Raw genomic sequence first — 23,725 nt, 5'->3', positions numbered from 1 at the left:
GCTTACTAAAACAACAACAATAACCTATGCAATAACCGAATTACATTTGTTATCACTCGCGAATCATCGGATCATCCGGAGCAGCACTCTGATTGGTGGTTTGGAGCAAGGCACTGACAGGGAAATACATCTGATCCAATCTAGAACCTACAGAATTCATTCCTATCTGTCGTCATAAACATATGTCAGGTTATTGGCATAGTCATTCGCTGAAAGGACCACTGTATAGATAGTACAGATATATTAAATAATACTTAAAGCTCAGTCCTTGACAGCCCCGCTGTGTCACAATGATCACGACATTGGATTGTCTTTACATAAAATATGTATTTTTGTTCCTTCGTTATTTAAAAAAACAAATCAGTTTAGGTATAAAGTCCTTCATAATATTCTTAGGTTGCGATAACAGATATATGCTTTGGTTTCTGCAAAGAGAGTTTCTGAGTAAAGCTCGTCAGATGAATTAACACAGGACTATAGGCTCAGACTGGACTTTGTTGTTTGATCGGCTGAGGTCAGTTCCATTGCAACACATTCTGCTTTATTGGTTTAACACAAACACGTGAGGTCTGAGTCTGACAGACAGATTGGAATGGATCGAGCATTTCAATTGTTCAAGTTGTTTTTTACTTCCTGTCGATCACTGATTAATGCATTGTTATGTTTCTAGTTTTGCAGTTTGTGGTCAGTGCCTGCTTTTCCATTTCCTTCTGCTGCAGCTTCACAGTAAAAGCCGTCCAATCGCCAGCGCTTTATTTTGAAGTAGCCACAGGAAACGCGTTTGCCAGTGAGCCCAGCACATACCAGCGCCGTTCATCAAAAACAGGTTTAACAAAAACAAGACGAGGGGTGTTCTCGGCATCTTCTGACACCGGGTCAATTTGAAATATTGCAGGGAGTAATGTAACAAGAAGGAGCCGCCACAGTGAGCTGTTAGATGAAGAACTACAGGCGACAGGCTGGACACCTCCAACTTCTCTGTGAGCAAACCGACTCTCTCTCTCTGTGCCCTGCTGTTTGCAGCTTGAAATCAAATCACAGTTGCTCACACACTGAGGGGAAAATAAAAGCCAGTTATTGTCAGACTCCTTTTTTGTTTTTTTTAAACAATAGTTTCTTCCCATGCCCCCAGAGTTCTGGGACCAGTGGTATTAAACCGCATTTCCTGTTACCAACAGCAATTACAGGGGTTGCTAAATCAACCAGCGCTGAAATCCTCCAACTTGCCACATTTATATCAGAAAGACAGATGTGAAAATACAATATCGTTCACTGTCAATCTCCCAGCAGCCCCGGGGTGCAGGCCGTTTCACCCCTGACAACTCGCTGGCGCTTTACAAATGACTGTCAGTCAAGTCATTACTCTCTTAGTCTTCTGCGATCCAACGACAACAGCGTGCATAACACCGAGGAGGAGAGAAGCAACCCGTCCGAATCAAAAATAACAAGGACTGCTGTTTTCAGCCCCTTGCACCGCCCGGACTCAGTTGATACATTTAAAGCCCCCCCACCCGCCGCCGCCCCCCCACAACCCCGATCAAGTAAACCAGTCATCGTAAAATTAATTTCCCCGTCAAGCGAGACCCGCGCTCTTTTGGATAACAATCTATTTTAAGCGGATAAATCTAATCCAATGTTTTGAGACGGGTGGAGATTGACTTGTTTGTGGCCGCTGCCCAAGCAGTCAAGAGAGCGAGAGGACGGGAGGCGGCTGGTTAGGCTAAGAACGAGGAAAATGCCAAGGTGATATTACACACATCTCCCAGGCACACACACACAAAAAAAAGAAAAATGTAAACCAACACCGAAAGTCTAGGCCTTGGCCGGGACATCTAATACTCCTCTCCTCCTTGGAATCTGTCAGACTTGATGGATGGCTGAGCACGCAGTCACGCTTTCATGAGCAATTAATATTTCGTTAAAAATTGGAGGCCTTAATAGTCGCAGACTTCATCGCAGACAAAACATAAGATTTTATGGCGTGGCTGGAATGACTGTAAAGTTTGAGCGAGAGATTGATTGCCACAATTATGCACATGATGGCGAAGAAGTGGTAAATTTCCCGGTTGGGCTGCGTGTGAGGCCTTTCACAGTCTGTGATAACAATCCATAAATTCAGATGTTAATCTCCATATTGTAACTTAGAAACAATGGCAGCCATATTATGTCCATAGGGATGTTGTTACTATTCTCTGGGAGAGGGTGTTTACAACCTCACTCCGAGACTTTACCCCTTTCAACAATATCTCATCTTTCATGGTGACCCTCACCCTGGATTAAGCTGTCAATGAGCCCAACCCCCCCCCCACAGACAGATTTAATTACAAATATCAGATCCTTTGATAAGCATACAGCTAATAAACAAACAATAAAGTGAGATATAGATGTAATACGCAGACTTATCTTATTCATGAAGGGTTTATAAAATCCTGCAATAAAAAGTAATTAGGCCGATCATAGGTCTATTAGGATACAAGTATTTGTGCCACGCACACATGGATGGTATCCAAACTAGAATAAACTGCATAAAATAAAAGAGGAGGCCATATAAATAAGGAAATAGGTGAAGATAGAAGAACAGGTATCCATAGATATTTGGACAATTAACAGAACCCTTCTTTCACTAAATTTTTGCCTTTTACTATTCTGCATTTTGCCATAATGCCACTTATCTGTTGCCACTATTGTATCTAGGCTACGGAGACAGCTGGTAACATCTGCCAACCACAGTGTCTGTAAAATAATTTAATACTTATGATATAAAAGAGAGAAATTAAAGTAGAAGGAATTCAAGATGCAGTGAATGGGACGTTGTTGATGTGGAAATCACATCCACCACACCCATACTTTCCGTCGTCTATACATGTCGCCCACAGCAAAACAGTCTGTGGCCACATTATTAAACGAGCCCTCTTTATGTTCCCTCATTATTCCTGTGGAGACTGATCCGGGGCCTGGGATGGATTTGTAGGCAACAATCAAATTTGAAATGTGGGGAAAAACATCCGTAGTTATTATTTATTGAAACGCGTTATTCAGCTCATCCGCTTCATCGAGGCCGGGTCGGCGTGGTTTGATCAACTTTGATTGACAGTGCAGGCAGCCCACAGCTGTCAGCACATCCTGATTCAAATGGAGCTGCTTTGGTGCGGGAGAAAAACACGAGATCGAGATTTTTATGTAATATAAACCAACAACATTCAAGCTTTGGCAGAAGATGCTGTGTTGATGTAGGACCACGGAGAAAATAGTTTTTCAAGGGGGGGCCTTGAAATTCGCTGTGACTCCGCGGTGTAGAACCAGGGTCGCCAGTCCTGGACAGAGTCACAAGATCTACGGAGCAGGATGCACGTGGTCCTAAATCCTGACGAGGGCCGACTCCATGTTTCATGAAGTAAAACATTGCCTCACTTTAAAGGAGCTGACTCCGGGCTTATGCTGGGTTGGCTTTGATCGGCTTTCATGTTGCTTTCCCAACATGCCACCACCGTGGAAAGTAAAGGCCACAGTGGTTGGGGCGGTGAGGCCAAAGGAGCTGACGTTAATTCAGGCCGAAGTGTCGGGAGGCAGCGTTTATTCCCAGTGCACCCTGACGGAGAGCAGCTTGAACCCGAACGTGACCCGAACATCCGTCTGTCACGGCGGCGCGCTCATCTGTCCAGTCACCAGGAGTCAATATCACCCTATTGTGATGTTAAAGCAGAATGGGTTTTCGCAATGAGGCTTGCGGATGGGACCTCCGGTTTGATTTAGTCTAGTGTTGGCATGCGGTGCAATGAGCCGAGAAGCAATTAGGCCCATTAAGAGATCAGATGGGGGGGGGGGGGGGAGGGTGGGAGACGGAGGTGGCGAGGGACTGAGTCAACTCGTGGCCGGCGGAGTCGCTCTGTGGAGCCGAGCTCGGGACATCTGTCCACCGGCACGGGGGAGATCCGGTGTCTGAACCCGGGGGGGGGGGGGCGCCGTCTGTGAAAGTTTAAGCACGTGAGCTGATATTACTTTGTTGGTGCCGTGATCAACGAATTGAGATGTGGAAAAAGCCGATTAATGTGTAAAAGCTTCCTCTTAAACTTATCCAACACTACTAGTGCGTCATACATGTTCACAGTAAAGAGGGGGGGGGGGTTACCATAACCATGTGAACTCTCCTCCTCAAGTAGCATCACCATGGATACTGGGAAATGCATCATCCTCTCTGCTTTTGAGTCGTTCTGTGTTTGCTTCCATCTAAATGCAAAACTTGCCTCGTTTTCTACGTATTAATAAAATATTTTCTGAGTTCGCACTGGAACGTTTAGTTGATTTGACTTTTTTATACGATTATAAATTTAATATATGACCTTTTTGACCCTTGGACAGCAACATGTATTATCTTGGGATGTTTGTTTGATTTAAATTTACTCTTATTTGCTACGTTTAGCATGTAAATGATGAATACAATAGACAAACAGGCCGACTATTCGAATCAGATGTTGATTGTCGTATATTTGGATCAAGTTAAGCAATATTTATCCAGAAGGTAATCTCTCTAAATCTCTTTAAAGGGGTGAGGGGACTTTAACTTGTCAGTAGAAAATAAATTCTTCTGTTCAGAATTTTTGTAGTTTTAAAACATTTGTGCTTTCTATTCACTCTTATTTCTCTTTGTTTTATCTATATCTCTTCCTCCTCTAAAAGCCTTTAGCCCACTCCGGCCGTCACCTTTCCCCCGTCGCTTGTTTATTTGGCCCGTTCTCCTCCTCGGCTCCCAAAGTCCACTCCCCCTGCTCTCTACCTCTCTGACGTTCCTCCCACCCCCAAATGACAAGTGACACATACCTCATCTCTGTTTGTGTCTCTCTTTCCCCCCCGTCTCTGTCCCTCGCTCTTCCAGCAGGTGCTGCTTGCCACGGGGCATTGACCACAAGCCTCTCACCACAGCCGATTGATCGCGGCTATTGTTCGCGCTGGGTTCTCCATTTTACAGTTCAGTGTTCACGAAAAGGAGCGTTCGCAGCTCCTATCTGTCAGCCACCCCGAAATATTCTCTCTCTCTCTTTTGCTCTGTGTCCGGCCTGTGGTCCCCACCCCACCCCTCCACCACCACTGACATTTTCACAAGCACCCCTTCATCAATTTCACACCTCCGATGCCCTTCTATGCCATGTGGAACGTAGGTGAATTGATGGGCGGGTGCTGACAAAGCTTGCTTAACTTCAAAGTCAGGTGGTGACAAAGTTCTGTGAGTGTAGGACAGGCAGGGCACGGAGGGCCATCAATAAGGGTGTCATCGAATTCCAGAAAACTGCACTGCACGAGGCACCAGTCTGTGAAAAGCCCCCGTTCCACACTATCGACCTCAATGTACAGTGCAACTATCTCCACCTCAGCTAACCCAGTGCTGCCCCCCCCCCCCCCCCCCCCGTTTGTTGGCATTTTCCTCATTCATGCTTCCGCAGATGAGTCATGCAACTTGTGCTTTAAATCCTAAAGATCATGGAAAAAGCCAACCAGAAGGTAAACATCCTCTATGCTCGCTTCCTCCCTTTAGTCTCTGGGAATGTTTTTCTATACCGTAATCAGCCAACTGGTGCATTTATGAGCTGCTAGAGCAATTGGCGGCGGCGGCAGCGGCGAGATCTCAGTTCAGGCAAAGGTGGCACATTCTCCTCGACGCAGCCCCGAAGCTAAACGCTCCATTGACATAACGGAGATGGAGGAGCCGGAGGCGAGTGGAGCAAAAGAGAGTAGCAAGGTGCCTCGTTCACTGGCTCAGGGGTTTATGGGATTGCTCCCAGCTGTCACTCTGTGTAGTGAATCCGCGGCACCGTAATATCTTAATTGTTTCAAATTAAATGCTCGTAAAATGGCAAAGGAAATGAGTTTTTCCTCTCTGGCTAATCCAAAGCAGCCCCTCGACTTGCATCTGGGCCCGCTCTAAGTGAGAGGGGGGTTTAAAAAGTGGAATGGCTCCCACGTGAGATGGCTACGGATAGGCTGGCGTGGAATTAGCTTTTACAGGTTGCGAACTCCGAGCCTATCAACGCGCACGTATCAATCACATGTCTCGGAGCATCTCTTTTTCTTTACCCACACCTTGACCTTCCCCTTCCTTTATTCTTCCTTCACATGTGAGAACATGAATTCAGGTGTATGTGTGTGTGTGGGTGTGTGTAGCTCTGTATGTTTATGTGGAGGTCGTGTGCATGCAGGGGCTTATCATAATAATGAATAGTCTAAACATCCTGCGGGGATTCACACATTTAGTCTCTTGCCATCTCCCTCTGGCGCTTCCGAGACTCGGCTCATTCCGCATCACACTCAAATCACTCACCCAGCTAAAGCGTCCTGAGTGACATCAGCCTTGATGTCTAACATGCACACACATGCGCTCATGCACGCACGCACACACACACACCCACACACACACACACACACACACACATATCTTGGTATGCATGCAAACGCCAACCCCTTTCAACCTCAGTCACCGAGAACAATCTGTGAATATACGCTGTGCACCCATAGCGCCAACTATACATGCAATTCACACAGTAAACATATGCTGTCTGCTTGAACGCCGTATGATATGTCTCTCACGGCTTTTTCTCAACACAATGCCCATCAGAATTTCCCATTAGCCCCTGTTAACTTGACATCTTCCCTTCCATTCTTACATAAATACCAGCTCCAAATGAGCCCCCGAGCAGGAGGAATCCAGCAGACAATCATGTGTCATTATGTCTGCAAAGTGGTTTTGTTGTGGGGGCTGAAGCCGGATGGTGACGGCCGGGGCAGTGAAGTCGATTATCGTGAAATGAAACGCCAACTGAAAAGGCCTGACATCTCCCCACTTGGAATCAGAGAGTGATTTGAAAAAAAAAAGAAAAGAAGAAGGAGGAGGAGGAAAAAAATAAAAGAGAAGCCCAGAGCGTCATTACCGGCTCGCCTGATGGTGATACAAGAGCGTCGTGGTAAAAGCGACTTGTCAAGCGCCTGAAAAGTTTCTGACTGCCGCCATCAATAGTGCCATCTGCTGTTTGGAACATCGGGAGAGCTGGGGAAGCTGCATGTCGGCATTTGACAGTTACAGTGCATGAGTGTCCCTGTGGACTCGTGTGTGTCATTAAGATCCAAAACATGTTCGCTGTCCTATTGAATAGCCATTACTTATATATTTTATACTTGTTATGATGGATCAGTAATTGTAGCAGCAGCAACAGTAATGTTTCCATTGTTTTCTGTATAGTAAAAAATTCAACGAGATTAGAAAAAGCTAAAAAACTTGATCAAATCAAATTCTAAGCAAATATAGTTGAGATTTAAAGCTCAACAAATATTATCTAAACATCACATGATCTATATCAATACATAGAGTTTGTCAGTTACCTCAGAATAAAGGAAGTTTATTGATTTTGATGAAGGAAGTTTTAAAAAGAACAGGGATTTGAACAAATGCAATTCTGTGATTTCAAATTAAAAGCATATAAACAGATAGAAAATGGAACCTTCACATATCAGTTTAATCCAATAAACAAGGATAAACTGACTGCTATTTATTGGACTAGGTTTAATTTCTATAATTATCAAAGCCATCAACCATCTCAACGGTTTCTCTTATCTCTATAAAACCAGCTAGCACATTAACAATCACAACTTTGAAGGCTTCGATGTCAGGTGACCAACATATGACAGAGGCGTACATTTGAGACAGGTCCAAAATGTCTGTCTTGTAAAATAAAGTTCTATCAAGACGATTCTCTCCGAATATAACAGATTGTGGCAAAAGTCAAGTGAGTATCTCTGATCTGTCTGGAGGTTAAACAAAAGTTCACTGAGGCTTAAGCTTGTCGATTGTGTAACGCTGGTCAATACCTCACTAAAGTCCATCTTCCCCTTCTCACACTGTATTTTGTGTGGCGTGTTTACTGTGTTGTGTTAAATGTACAGCAGTGTCCTCTCCACCCTTCCCTCTGACGCCTCACATCCCATCTCTCCCCTCTAATCTCCATCCATGGTTCTTTAATTTCCATCCCTTTTCCTCTCCACTCCCCCGGCCCCCTCTTCCCCTCTCGTTCTGTTTTTCAAGCCTCCTCCACTTCCCTCTCTCTCCCGCTCGTCCTCCACTCCTTTTTTTTTTTTCACCTGCACACTATAAACCTTCTCCTCCTCTGTCTTGCTCCCTCGCTGAATCCTCTCCCTCTCTTTTTGTCTCTCCCTTTTTTACTGTTGTTATTACATCCCTATCCCTGTCTGTCCGATTATCCCGTAACAACCGCTTCAACAGCAAATTCCCTTGACCCAATCCTCCTGCTCTTATTCTTCCACTTCCCCTTCATCATCTCCTCTTCTGCCACTCTGACTTCTGTCCTTCTTCGCACCACTTAACCAGCTTGCATTTGTCTTCTGTCCTCACCCCTCTCCTCTCCGTTAACTTATCCCCCCCATTAGTCGTCCCTGTAAGCGTTATGCCGGAATATGCCCTATCACTGCCACTCGTGCGCCGTCTCCCTCTCGCCTTCTCTCCTCTCTCACTCTCTCTCTCTCCTCTCTCACTCTCTCTCTCTCTGCCATGTTTGTGGCCTTTCGCTCTGTGCACATCTAATGGCTGGGGTGTAATCCACTGGCTAATCTGCTGACAGCCTGTGTGACAAGGCATTAGCTTTGTGTCACTGCTTACCATGCTGCTTCCCAGCGTGTGTGTGTCAGAGAGAGAGAGGAGGAAGAGAGAGAGCGAGAGAGTGTCAGAAAAGAGAGAGAGAGATGAGGAGGAAGAGTCTGGATGATAGTGTCCGTGTACATCTGAGATGTGTTTGTGGAACTTGGCGCACATGCTGTTTGACGGGGGGGGGGGGGGAGTATGGTAGCTGTAGCTCTTTACGTTTGACCTTTAACCTTTCCCAAATTTGTTCCAGTCTTTAAAGCTGCTCTTTTATTTTCCCTCTATCTCTCTCCTCTCTGTCTCTCTGTCCCTCTCTCTCCCTCCCTCCCTGTCTCTCTCTCTCCCTCTTTGTCTCTCTCTCTTTCTCTCTCTTCCTCTCTCGGTTGAAACCAAGTGAGAGTGCGGGTGGATGCAGGAAGAGGTAAACTGGCCAAGACAGTCCAAACTAGCCTTGTCAGGGTGCCTCGCTGCTCCGTCAGGCACCTAGCCAACACAGTTTGCAACCAAATATTGGATTTTCAACTATTTCCCCCATCATAGTCGAGGCGTAATTGCCTTTCTTTCAGCAGAGGCTTTTATTTATTTTTTGCATCATATTTAGTACTGCTCACAATGTATGGAAACTCAAATCCAAAGCAATTTTGCAAACGACTCGAACCGTTAATTGATTACTATCATTGTCGCTGATTGACTAATGATTCCGTCTTGAAATAAGAGATCGGGTGTGCTTTGGTATCCGAGCATGATCCTGTGTGGGCGAGTCACTCCGTGCGATCTCAGGAATCTCCCTCCCTCATCTCGATTGCCAGCAGGACCCGCCTTGCATCCCTCTCCCTTTAGTTTCTGTCCCTTTTTCTCCAGTGGCCCCATCTCCTGTCTCCACCTGAGTGATCCTGTTATCACAGCTGACCCCTCACTGGATCTGTCGGCAGCCAAAGAGATTACACCGAAGAGCGCGGAACACATTGGGCTCCCCGTTTGAAAAGGGGGTGGGGGGGGCATAGATTGCCTGATCCCCTGATGCTGATAAACTGGCCGGAGGCTTTAGGGATTCGAGAAGGTCCCGTCAGGAATGGGGTAGTGTGGGTGCATGGTTGGGTTGAATGGGGGGGCTCCAGTCAACTTTAAGTCTTCTTCTAATCACTGGGCCTTTCAGAAGGGATAAGGGGAAAGGAGAATGGGAGCTCGGTTTGAAATGGAATTAGGCCGTGATGGAGGTGGGGATAAGGTTGTTGGGCTTTGATTTGATCGGTGTGTTTGCTTGAAAGCTTGTGAGCAGCATGTCTGATCACATCTCCACTGTGCATGGAGCACGCTCTAAAGCCTGAGTGAAATACACTGATGATAAATAAGAAAAAAATATACACTTCTCTAAAGGGAATTTTCCATTCACTGATCCCTAACGCTGTGGATCAGCCTCAGCTACAACCTCCATCATGCTTGTTCTTGATAGCTGCTCATAGGTTATATCTTATCGGTTGTATTGGCACCGTTGCTACTCATGCCTTCTGCACTGCACATTTCCCAGCTAATGAATCATAATCCCTGGGGAACTGTGATTCATTTCATTCATGCTAATTTCTGGGTATTTCCTTGATCCATCCACCAAAACTCCCATTTTCTTTCTTTTTTTGACTGATGCCACACGGGGCACACTTTTGCCATTCGAGTGAGAACACAGCGCAATTATCATTGATTCACGCGCCATAAAAGCCGGCGGGATGAGACGGGGCTCTTGTGAAACGCGGGCTTGCCAAAATACTGTCAGAGGCGGAGGTTTGATGGCTCACTCGTGCGTGGCCTCCGCATCATGTTGTCTTCACCAGCTGTTGTTTGACAGAAAGGGATTCTTCCCCGCAGTGTGCGAAGACACAGCCATCAACTCAAGAGGCTTGACAGCAACACACAGCGGGGCCGCTCTTCCTACTGTATCTTAATAGGTAGTACTCGTCGAGCAGCTGCAGATGGCGCAAGAAAAAACACAACAACAAATTACGAAGAAAGGAAACAAATAGAAGAGCCCTGGTGGCTTCTTATAGGGTTCTACTCCTTCTATTTCAGATTGATACAGTGAAACGTTGTTGCTGTGTGTGTGTGCGTGTGCGCGTGTGTGTGTGTGTGTGTTTGTAAGCCGAGAACGAGACTACCTCTAATCGATCAGTCCTAATTACAAGAGTCGATAGGATGTATTTATTATTTCAGGCTCGCCAGAAGCCACTTATATGGCGTACTGAGTGGAGCAATCATTCCTAATCTCAAGTGATCAAGTGATATACCGGCTCTCCCAAACAAAAACAGTATTTGACCAATGTGGGGTATGAAATCCAGACCGTTTGCCAGGTTGCCAAACAAAGCTTTCAGAGCTGGGGTGTTGCTTTTATGCTCCGTCAAAAAGCCACTATTGATATCTTGTGTGTCGCTCTCCAAACGTCAATACCTGGCACAAATATGAAAATAGCTGCAATGCTTTTATGATTTTTCTTTTTTACCAATTTCCCATGTTTCTTCCACTATTTGGTCCACTTTAACCATGGCACCGAAAAGGAGAGGCATCTTCTCTGTCCATGTCTTTGAGGCTCGGGGGAGTTTGGTCCAATGCATTGAAAACCGCTGTCTTCCCATGTCCACTGTAAAAATCCAATGTACATTGCGACGTGTACGGCTGCCGAGCTTGTTGATGCTGATCGTGAGACCCGGGCTCAGCTCCCAACACTTAGTAGATCATCGTAATTAAAACATAAATTGGAGGGTATTGAGCTGCACGCGGTCGCCAGGCGAGGGCTCCAGGGAAGCATTGATTCACGCGGGCACTTTGCAACAACTGCTCTGCTTTGCACACAGTAAAATATAGAAGCCGTGTAAATAGAATCGATACTAAACAAGCTCTTCAAATAGGAGACAGTGAATTACAATCGGGGGGGTTGATAGATGGATGAGAACGGGCACATGGGAGGGATGAAAGCTTTACCGGGAATGCAGAATAAGATACAGTACATTTATGGTATGGACCCGAGGATATATCTCAAGAATATGGATTTATTGATTGGTTGTGATGGCGCAGTGAGTATTTTGAAAGTATTGGAGTTGAAGAGGTGTCATGCTCGTCTAATATGAGGCAGTTGCACAAATATATATTTTACCCTTCAGGCTTAAAATCTTAGCCCAAATCACACCATCAAAAAATACCTTCAAACCCAAGAGAGGAAAACATGAAAACCATTATTTGTTATTTACCCACAAATGTGTGGAGCTGACATGAAAAGAGTTTTCAGAAAACCACTAACCTGAAGGAAAAGGGTGCAATTTGTTGTCTTGCACTGCTTCACTTAAATCTAAATTTAAAACATCCTTGTAACTGTCAGATTCCTTCCTGCCACAAACACGTTGTTGTTTAGCTGAAGTGAACAGAGCCGAGCTCTGAAAGCCCAAAAAAACCCAAATACAAGGGAAATGAGTCGTGCTTGAGATGGTCAACAACAAGAAAAGCCCCGTGGTACCAGTGGACTCTGATGCGTGTCTGAAGTCTGAATATAAACCACTATAATGATGATCTAATGATTGGTAATGGATATAGTTTGAGGATTAACAACACAATTCGGAGGTAATCTTTATTACATAAGGTGTTGGGTTTATAATATGTGATAACAATTATCCTGATCAAGCTAGGATCGTGTCATAGTTTACACACCTGTGGACGTGCAAGATAACCCATGTAGGGATTTTATTTAGCGCATTATCATTAGCAAACTTTATTATTTTTCCTTTCCTGCTTTCCCAAGTTACTTTATCTTGAATAAAAGTGTCAGATCATGGTTTGTAGGATGGAGGAATTGATATATTGGGGGAATAAAGTCTTAATTGAGAAGATTAAGAGAATACAGTTGTACTTTAATTAGAAAAATACAGGATATTACAACCTTATTCTCAAAATCGAATATCTTTTTCCCTCATTAAATGGCCCTAAACTGAGGATTAATCCAATAAAGCAGTGTCGTATAAATCTGGATATCCTCCGACTTGAACTGAAGTTTGAGGTTCACTTCCAAACACACTGCAGTCCTGTTCTTCCCGGTGCGGCTAATATGGCGTGATGAGAGAACAGAAGCACGAGGGTGGCTTTCTGCAGAGGTGCCATGTGCTGTGGCTGAAGGAGCATTACTTCAAACGGCTCATGGGCACGCACCTGAACCCTCGTGCTCCACATTTACACATTTACATCTTGGATAATAAGTTGTTATATAAAGTTGCCAACTCTGTGGAACAACTAGAACTGTATAGTTGAATCAAATGTTCTTATGTGGGCAGTGACCTTCACTGGTGCCAGCCTCACATCGGGAAAAGAGAGGGGTCAGGAGTGAATGGGGGGGGGGATAAAAGAGGGGAGACACAAAGAGAAGAGCCGAGCAGATGAGCGCATGGCTGGATGTTGGAGAAAATTGCGGAGAGGCAGGCGACGGGAGATAGCGAGGGGGCAGAGAGGCGGCGGAATGAGAGACGGGGCGAGAAAGGAAGGGAGATGGAGGAGGGAGGGAGGAAAATTGGAGAACAGCGGAGCAAGGTGGCGGAGGAAGAGCTTCTTTCCTCCCGGTCGTCTACTGTATATCCTCAAAGCTGCTTTCATCCACCCTCACATCGAACTGCCTTGGGTTGAGAAACCCCTCACACACACACTTTACAAACAGACACACACTCATTAACAGTAATTACCAGTGTGTGGTTTGGCATCATACAAAACCTTTTTGTGTGTGTGTTGTTGTTACAGGGAACTGCTGAAAAAAGGAATATGAGGAACCTAAAGATGTTTCTGCTAATGTAGTCAAATTGAGCCCTCGCAAGCCAGCGGGAACATCGAAGCTACTCTGGCTTTTTGCGAATTAAAGCCAAAATGATTTGTTTTTCTTTGGCTTGTGCAGGAAAATCAAAGGGGGCCACTTGCTCCGAAATCCTAACAACAGGAAAAGACAAACCTGAGCATGAAAGGAAAAACACACATACGCTCTCGCCCGTATTACCATAATGGCATTGCATAGGGCGAAGTAAAAAATGTTAGCAGATACATTAAGTACGCGCACGCACAGTGACGCCTGAGTAAAGATACACAATTACATACCCACAGCCTGAATAAACGCTCGGAGCAGAGCAGGAGACAAAGGAATTAAATGCAGGCTGACTAACAAAGTATGACATGTCCAGGGCCTATCACTAATTATGCCCCCACTGCTACAAACTGTTCCCTCACCATGATCCATTGGAGCAGGAGGCAGTGGGAGAATGGCTGCACATATTATTCCTGATGGAGCATTAGTTAGCTTGACATGAACATGTTTCAGGATAAAGGGAACAAAATCTTAATATACATTTGAATATGAATCTAAATAGCAAAGACCACCCTATTCGGATTTCAACATGATGATGCAAACCTAAAAAATGAGTATGAGCAATGTGCAGTGAACGTGTTGTTGTGAAGATCAACTTCAACAGGCTTCTCTCATGAGAGTAAATAAGTGGGACGAGGTAATCATTTACTTTATGACGAGATCTTTACAAGTACTATTCACCTGATGCTGCAATAACACTGTGTCTCGTAAATTCCATCATTTAACGAGGAGTGAAGATGATGTGGAACAATCTGTGTGATCAGCTGATAACCAGGGAATTAAAGTTGCAAAACAACGCAAATTGTAAACTGAATGGTATAAACGCTGTCATTATGTTTGTGCTTGTAATGGAAAGTTCAATTTTCTTCTGGTAGAACTGGGAAAGTTGGCTATTCGCAAGACTGAATGTTTAAAAATAGCTTTTACTCAGTCGCATAAAACTGATCCATGCACGGGAAATAAAACTGTCTACGAATCCAACTTTAAAATATATTTCATCCTGCTTTCAGCATCAGTTAGTTTAATTGTCTCTGTTATGATGATGGTTTTATTCATGCACACATTCTGTCGGTTTCTCTGTGTGTGGAAAAAAAAAAACGTCTGGATCGAATCTGTGCCCGTATGACGTCGTGAGTCTCGACCCGATTCAGAAATGCTTGGACACGATGCAGCGTCGGCCACAGAAGACAAGGTAATGCCAGATGTTGCCCGTAATGTATTCAGTGGAGGCGCTGAGTTAATCCGGCCTCTTCCAGGGATGAAGAGCAGTTCCCCCTCGTTTCAAAGATGGGCCGAGACAAGAAGATACTCTTTTAATTGAATTTCCAGATCCTTTCAAGTCGCAATAGGAAATGCAAACCCCGTCGTCTGTGATTGACTCGGGTCGTTTGGGTGAAATGGAGCAAATTCAGTTTCCTTAAGATCTAGATTTTCCCGCCACGTCATGATGATGCATTCGTGCTCGGCAAACACACAACCATGCGTACAACACAAATCCCAAGCAGCTGTGGTTCGTATACACAAACACATTGGAAACCCCCCCCCCCCCCCCCCACACATATACTCGTGCAGTTATCAGATGACCCACATGCCCACTTTAGATTAGTGGCACGGCTCTGGTCTTCCCCACAATGCACAATCGCATCGGGGTGATGGAGATGATGGGTGAGGGCGAGATGTTGTGGCACGCCATTTGTCTTTGCCGGCCGGGGGTTGGACACGAGTTCTTATTGGCTGGGCAGGATTCGCGATTGCTAAAGCGTAACCCCCCCCGCCCCCGAGTCTACGATACCGTGATAATTAAACAGTGGGGAGGAAAGAGCGTGAGACCTTCTCGCTCAACCCTCTGAGGCTCCACTCCTGCTACAGCCAACACAATACCGAGCAGACATGTAATATCCAGCGTCTGATGCCGTCACACATCTAAACTGTTGATTGTACCACAATTATAGCATCTGGAATAATGGTGGTTTCTTACCTTTCAGCACTCAAGCAACCGTCCCAATAGTTCAAGAGCTGCGTGGAGAGAAAACAAACAACAACATGTTAGAGGCTGTTAAGATAAGAAGTTGATGTCGTGTGGGAAAGAGTTCAACAAACACGCATGAAGACAACAGCTGTTTTTTTGTTTTGGGGATTTCCTTTCGCTGGGGAATATTTTTTATCCGCAGCCACAAGAGCATCGTGATCCGCTGCCCAGAGCCGAGCATTAATTCAGCGCTGCCATTGCTTTTTTTTTTATAGTGTAAAGGGCAAACATTTATTACCCGCTGATTACACTTGGCAGGCACATGTGTCTGACACTTAAGTCCTTGTAATTTTCCAAGCCGTTACAAAAGAAAGAAAAGAAAAAAAAATCCCTTCTTCTTCACTGATATTCAATAAGCGCTCGAACGTGGTCTATCTCCTCCGCGGATTTCATCGGGGGGGCCACAAGCAAAGGAGGTGCGAGAACAAAGGGGGGGAAATGGTGAAAGCGTTTTTAGTTTAGTGCTAATTAGAATGTGTGTGTGGGGGGGGGGGGGGGGGTGCACTTAAAAGGTCAGAGATTGACCCATAAGAAAGAAATGGGGGACATGTTGCCCGCCGATTGTGTGCAGGAGGCTCTCAAGGTCTCGTAGATTAACACCAAGTTCACTTTTAGAAGGGGGGGGGGAGAGAGAGAGAGAGAGAGAGAGAGAATTAGTCCTGTGACTGATAAACAGCCGAGCCCCGTGCTCCATTCCCTTCCTCCCTGTTTCTCTTCTCTTTTTTTCCAGCTGGGAGATAAAATTCAGGCTCGGCAGTGGTTGCCAGCACAATTGATTCTGGCAGAGGGAATATGGCTGCAGTCAGTGCGAGGGCTAAGTATCTGAATAGCTGCTGTCAAAATGCTGAAGGGGAATTTATTTTTCTAGTTTATACGCGGAGCTATATCACAGAGTTACGGAGACTAAATGGCTCCGGCTTGATGTACAGTACGCCGGCGTTTCCACCGGCGTGTAATCACGGGTCTGCTCAGGCACCGGCTTATGGAGGCCGTGCCCGGTTTCAATGAAAGCAATGAAAGCATAAAGTCGCTATGAATATGACAAATCCCCCTTTTTTCACGTTTTCAAATCATTTTTCAAACCATCGTTACAATCGCCGTGAACTTATTCCTGCTCTACGTGTCAACTTTGTAAAATCTGATGTACTCCGGCTTTAAAAGAAGGAAAGAAAAAAAAAATCCTTTCTGAATTGAAGCAGGCAAGGAACAAATGATAGAGAGCAACAACACAGAGGGAATTACAGAGAGCTCAGGAAAGGAGGGGAATTGGTTTCCCCCATTGTGTCCGATCCCAGCCCTCCGCTAATAAGGCTTCTTGACCGGTGGGGAATACAGAGGAAAAAGATTAATAGATCCACTCAAGCAATCAGCACGCAATGAGGGAGCCACCTGTCAGAGGTCCTGCCGCTCTTTGTAGATTTATGGCTAATAATTGGACATGAATGTAGCCGCCGCGGTGCTATCAGAGCCTCGCAGGGTCAGCCGGCAGAAGGGAATCAATCTGTTGGCTTTACGCTGAACACTGCGAAAGACTGCAGAGATGGGGGAAATAAATCTAAATAGATTTGAAGTGAAAATACTAAGAATAGACTCAGACTGGATTTTGAAATAAATAACATTTAAAGGTCCAGTGTGTAAGATTTAGGGGAAAGGGATCTATTGGAAGAAAATGATTATAAAATAATCCTAATGATGTTTTCACTAGTGTGTTTGATCTAAATTGTACAAATTGTTGTTTTCTTAACCTTAGAATTGGCCGTTCATATTAAAATACTTGATATTTACATCAGGAGCTGTTCCTTTATACAGAGGCAGCCATGTTTTTTTTTACAGTAGCCCAGACTGGACAAACCAAACAGCTTTTGAGTTTTTATGACAACTGAAGGCGACAACAGGTTCTCTGTCATGTTTGGAAGGGGAGGGTGAGGTGAGGATAATCCAGCTGCAACATGCAACCTCTCCACTAGATATCACTAAATCATATACACTGAACTATCAATTATGCCCAAGCTCTGTTTTATTATAAGAAGTAGGAAATAATATCTATTTGTTTACGGCTTCTTATTAGGTTGTTTATGAACATAATGCTCTATTCATTTGTAAACACTCCACAGAGAGCTCCTCAGAGTGTTCACCTTCAGTTTGACACCGTATCAGGAGCTGGATTAAGTCTTAAATATCCCTAAATATAGCGAAACTACAGCGCATATAACAAATGGGGAAATTCTGCATAACGACCTTCTAAAAAAACACCATCTGTTGCGCAGCACCACCACAGCAAAGCGAGATTAGTCGGCGAGGCTGAAAGAGTCGCTTTACGTGACACCCACAGTGTTCCACTTCACTGTGTGTGGCAGGACGCATTTCCTCCACGTGGCTAAGTTTGCAATGCGTTCACAGCAACTTCATTTGAATAGTTATTAATAGAATGGTCAGACTTGATGGGCACAAACTAGAGGAGGAGAACGGGAGCGGTCGACGTTTGACGTTGTCATTTGTGTCTGCGACCGGGGATCAAGCAAAGAAAGGGATATTACCCTGTTGTAGGTAAACACAGTGTGGGAGTATCGAACCCGGTGAACGGTGATGATGCGCTGCCCACCTGAAGAACCTTCCGGTGTTGGCACTCCATTCACTCCAATACCGGTGTCCCTCTCCTCCCCCTTCACCTCCTCCAATCCGACCCCCACGTTTATACACTTCCATTTTCTGAAACATTTATTTTCCGCACGCCGCTGTGTCAGGGTCACTGTCCTCTCAAGCCCACCCACCCCTCTCCACCACCATCACCACCACCGTCCTGCACATCCCCTTCCTAGTCTGTCTGTCTGTCTGTCTGTCTTTTTTCACCCTCTTTCCAAATTCTCTGTCCATTGCCCTCCTGACAGCAACACATCAACCTGGGTGCAATTTAAAAAGCCCTTCAACAGCTGCCATTCCACAGGGTTGGCTATCAGTCCAGCTGCCAAAGCCCAGACAGGGACTCTGCTTCAGCAGGCAACTTTGAACGTCAGGTTGGCTTCCCCCCCCCCCCCCCCCCCCCCTCCCCCTCCCCACATCCAAATGGAACGAAGGTGAAAGACTCTATTTCTCAAAGATTGGCTCAGCTGAAGACAGGGTGACTAAGGGGGGGGGGGGGGGGGAGCCAACTTCCTTCTCTACTTCCTTCCCTGACATGTCGCCGCCAACATCTGGCACGCAGCGTTGTGGCGCGTGGGGAGAAATGGTTGAATTTTTACGAGGCCTGATGAATATGATTTTAAAGACACCAGCATGAAGTGGCGTCTCGGATTATACTTGTAAACAGTATGAGGCTTTGGGGGGGGAATAAAAGGCTCTTGGGAGAGTTGTGTTGGAATATTTGAGGCTCTGTTGAGATTTATTACTTGCCTCTGTGTTTTGGAGCTAGAGCAGTGTGTGTTAGTGTGTGTGTGTGTGTGTGTGTGTCTGTGTGTGCGAGTGCACTCGCCTGGCTGCATGTGGACACTGCATACATTGCTTGCCCGTGTTGCCTGAAACAATGAAGTGAAAACAGCTCAGGCTCGAGGCCGGGCAGCCTGCTGCTGTGCACTCCTCTCCACCATATGTCTTTGTCAAAAATATTTGCTGTGCGCCGAATGAGGGATGAAATCAATCCAAGTGCTCCCTCCCGCCCCCCCCCCCCCCCCCCAATAGCTTCTTCTTGAAAAAAATGGATACTGATACTTGCCAGATCAGCCCACATTGTCAAATGTAACAACTGGCCACCAGTGACGTTTGCAGACAGACCATCTGGTCTCCAGTGTCCAGTAGTCGTTTAGGGGAAGAATGGGATTGGCCGCAGCCTCTCTCTTGTGTCAATTAGCAACTGGAAGAGATGGATGTGAGAACTGCTGTGGCGTTATGGACCAATCAAAGATGTGTGCTATGTGCCAGCAGGGAAATGTGTCGAGGTGGTCCGCAGGCACCAGTGCAGTAAAAAATGTTTCTCTTCGAATGGCTGAACAGATGCACATGCTGGCCTTCGCCTTTCCTCCCTTACACCCACTCAGCTGGACTCCTGCCTCACTCTATCTGCACTGCCTGGAGATAGAATCCACAGCGCAGGCAGGTTGTGTCAGGGCGCCTGGTAACACCGACTACGCTCCGGTAATAAAAACTCTTCTAAAGTTGTGTTTTAGCTTTTTCTAAATGCTACACATCCACTTTACATTTGGATATTGGTCATATGCAAATATCCAGCAGTCGTCCAAATAGCGAATACTGAGGTCTTTTCAGTAAAAGGCGATCTCAGCTGAATTATGCAAGTAGTGCATCGCTGACGGAGCGACGCTGTTTTCCACTGCAGCCTCTGGACCGGCTACAGCCATTGTGTCGGGGCCTCATGCTGTCCAGCAAAGCTTTTAGTGCGTTGTGTAGCAGCATCACTTTTGCCCAAAGCCACAAGACCACATGAACAAAAAGCTCCGGTTGGCTGGGTCACGCTGCGATGTACCTGGGGGATGTCTCGCCTTGTTTTGCATGGGCCGAGGTATAGGGGGAATCGCTGGGTCCATTAACCTGAGAGAGGGCTGCAGCTTCCGAGGCTGAAGAATGGCCCTGAGCGAGCCGGCATTACAGGGGGGGAGGCATCTTCCCCCGATTCCCATTCACCAAAGAAAGTTAATGGAGTTGAAGTGGGTCGTCTCGACTGAAATCAAACCGGATGCCAAAGGAGAAGGCTTCGATGTCGCAGAGGTTAAGCACTTTGTTGTGATCACATGTGCAAATCCTGACGAGTATCACTCTAGCGGGGAGAAAGGCTTTTTTTTCTAGATTTCTTAGTCTATCGCTGGTGGCTTTGAAAAGTAGAAAATATAAAGAAAAGCAAGTTAAATACAAAAAACGAGGGGATGAACTGTTTGTTCTTTAGAGTTTTTGTATTTGCAGCAAACAGGTCATGACTCCTTTCCAAATCGTCTTTTTCAGGAATACTTTTAGCATAGTCATGTTTGTCTAATTCCCCCCACCCCCCTACTCTGTAGCTCCAACAGCCCCTCTTTAGCCGACGTGTTGGGAGAAGTCATGGATCTCTGGTGGGATTTATCAGCTAATGGTCAGCGTGTCCTTCCCGTGCCCTTCTGTAATGGCCAAGCGTCATTAGTAAGAGGGTTAGGAGAGGGCCCCGGCCATCCATATGTTTCAATAATTACCTTGCACTTTCTGTCAGGGCACATACACAAACCCTGGGCTTCCATCGCAGCGTTGCAGACAAAAAAAATAAATGACAAGGGAAAGCTGTTTTTTTTTGGGGGGGGGGGGGGGTTGTTTCATACTGCGAGGACATTTAAAGCAGCTGAAGGTGAGAATGTTCAGCTTTTATCACAAAGGGAGAGGAAGCTGCGGGGCAAGCCTCAGCCTTGCAGAGGCAGCAGTCTGTGCACTGTGAGTGACACGTTATTTCTCCGTCACCCCCCCCCGCCACTCCCGTCCTAACTCCCCCCCAAATCTCAGACCTCAATCTATTTTCTGCCTGGCTAGTCTTATGAAACTGCATATATTCTGTCAGATTACTCCCACCGCATTCCCAGACTAGTTTAGTTCTCGGCTGTTTGTGGAGCAGATTTGAAAAACGTGGGGCCGAAACAACACAGGATGTGTGAGCTGATTTGACACACACACACACACACACACACACACACACACACACACACACACACACACACACACACACAAGCGGCACCTCGGAGATTTAACCGCACACCTTTGTGTTTAAAATTCAAATTCGTGGTTTCCTGATCCTGGGATGTGGTGAATACATCAGGAATCATGTGTAAGGTCTCAGTGGAACATTTTTACATGTGTATTATATTATCATGATAATTTGTACTCCTACCAGATATTCCTTATGCGCATATAGTAGGAATGTACAGCCTCGATTGCTCATATACATGTGTATGGAAGCTCACGTTTTATAACTGCACTGTTTATATTAACAAGCAGTCGCATTGAAATGAAAATGACCTATAATATTTTTCCTGAGTAAGCCAATAGGTTGTTGCCTTATATTTATATATCCTTAGTTAGATATTTTCTGTTGGTATCTTTCACAAGATGACAATTTTTTTTCAAAGGGTTCATTGACTATATGAAATTTGCCGGGATTTTACCTTAATGCCGCACTTCCTTCTGGGCCTGAGCCGGTGCTGTGCGTAAAAAAACCGGCTGCATGAGAGACAACAGCGAATAAAAGTGCCGGAGAAACGGATGGTCTGTTATTGCAACAACTCAGAACTAACGGGGCAGGAATATTTTTATGTGCCACTTGGAGAAAATCACCTCGCAGAAGGGCCCGCCACTGCACTTGGGCCATGTGAAGAAAATATACACAAGTACATGTGGTTTAAATCATTTGTGCCACTTAAGGGACAGAGAGAAATCCAACTTGAGTAGAGAATTCACCCACTGCGACCTTATAGAATTGTTAGACAAAATAAAAGTCACAATCAAGTGTTTCTTCACTCTGCTGATTGGTGTCCAATCGGTAAAACGACTGCCTGTTCCTAACAGTGTATATAAGTGTTTAAAAGAACGCTTTTTTAAGAGCTAAGAACACAGAAGTGTTTCTCGAACAAGGGCTTGCCCCTCTTGAGAAGCCAATCATCATCCACTCTGCATTGTTTATCAGTCATTATTAATGATTAAATGATAGGAAAAGCAAATTATAATAAAAATAAAAGTTGAATTTTAGAAATTGGGCCACCAGAGGGACCCTGCCTTGGCCTTTATGGTGTTATAAAACATTTAATCAATACTTACATAACTGGAGAAATCACAGCTTCTTTACACAATGAGCAGGAGACTTACTTTAGCAAAGTTATTCATTTTTTTTTACATCTGACACTAAAATAAGCTTTTTACATTCAGGTCATGCTGACAATTCCGGACCTTTACATAAAGCCCACTGGAGCATAAAAGGGAAAATGGCAAATGCATCGGTTCACAAAGTCAGTATTCCTCTCATTGTCTCCAATGCAGCTGCAGTGTTTGCAGCCAGATGACAGAATTGTCCTTGGTCACTGCAGCAACATACGATTCCTTCAACGCGGTGATATTAAAAATGAAGGCATTAGCTTAACGGCCATTCGATAATGTAAATCTGAATGAGCTTTTCCTGCCGCATCGGTTAACGCAGATTGATGAACTCACCGTCTCTCCGCTCATAAACCCTGAGGCGATTTATTGATGTTGGTGTCGGTGTTTTGAAATGACAAAATCAGAGCAAACGCAGAAATCGTGTTTAGATACAAAGAGGATATGGTTTGTTACATTTGATTTGAAAGCGCGATGTGTTAGTTACATTATATCGGTATCTGATAGTTGTCCAGTTACTCCTCTATCCTGGATGTTGTGTCAGAGTATTGTACTGTGCAATTCATTTCCAACCAGGTGAAAGATCTTTCATGAAAGGTTGGAATCTAATCTTCAAAAACTTTGTATTCTATATACATTATCTATATCATCATCCTCTGAATGTGTACAATACTTTCTGTGTCACCACAAAAATCTGTCTTTCCTCTTAACGTAGTACAAACTTGTTTCTTGATGCATTCCTCCGATCCCCCCGCCCCATCTACCCTCCCAAGAATGAAAATCTCCGAACATCACAACCCACAAGAAGAAGTTGCTAAGCCATTTGGATCCAGAATCTCCCCAGGCAAATCAGCAATTAGAGCCTAAGCTGCCTTGTAAAATCAATTAGGGATTTTTAGTATATATACCGCAGGTACAACAGTGGCTGGCACCTCTCTAGATGGACCCAGGAAAAGGTGATTTTTGTGCAGGAGACTGTAATCTGCAGGGCCTGGTCACAGAATGTGTCTATAATACCGTACTTTCCTGTTGGGTAAGGCTCCATATTGTGTGGGATTACTCTAGTTTGCTAAGGAACATAAAGTTTTGAAAGCAGGGGGTAGATTCAACATTGTAAATGATTAAGCTTAAAAAAATCTATATTTAAATACCAAGTCTATATTTGTAATGTAGAATAAAGTAGCCTGAATATGAAGATGGATCAGCAAGTCTCTATGAAAGTAAAACAATATGCAGGATAGATAGATATATAGATAAATAGATAGATAGACAAGTTGCACTTGGACGTACATCTGTGTGATAAGAACTGCCTAAAATGAAAGAAACATCTCTTAAAATGTTTTATTT

At 45.0% G+C, this 23,725-nt stretch overlaps 1 protein-coding gene and 1 long non-coding RNA gene across 2 annotated transcripts in view; one reads left to right on the top strand and one right to left on the bottom strand.

Moving 5' to 3' along the window:
* Positions 1–23,725, bottom strand: part of LOC128429891 (receptor-type tyrosine-protein phosphatase delta) — a 335,913-nt gene that overhangs the window by 126,571 nt on the left and 185,617 nt on the right. Inside the window, exon 9 of the mRNA XM_053415754.1 lies at positions 15,497–15,534. The gene's annotated coding sequence lies outside the window, so the exon portion shown is untranslated. The remainder of the gene's footprint in view (positions 1–15,496; positions 15,535–23,725) is intronic.
* LOC128429892 (uncharacterized) overlaps positions 588–23,725 on the top strand; it is a 78,092-nt gene continuing 54,954 nt past the window's right edge. Inside the window, exon 1 of the long non-coding RNA XR_008333919.1 lies at positions 588–980. This is a non-coding gene — a long non-coding RNA (uncharacterized LOC128429892). The remainder of the gene's footprint in view (positions 981–23,725) is intronic.

This window comes from Pleuronectes platessa, chromosome 23 (assembly GCF_947347685.1).
Source record: "Pleuronectes platessa chromosome 23, fPlePla1.1, whole genome shotgun sequence".
NCBI classification, from domain to species: Eukaryota; Metazoa; Chordata; class Actinopteri; order Pleuronectiformes; family Pleuronectidae; genus Pleuronectes; species Pleuronectes platessa.
The sequence above is the reverse complement of the archived record's forward strand: the minus strand, read 5'-3'. Positions and strand labels throughout refer to the sequence as shown.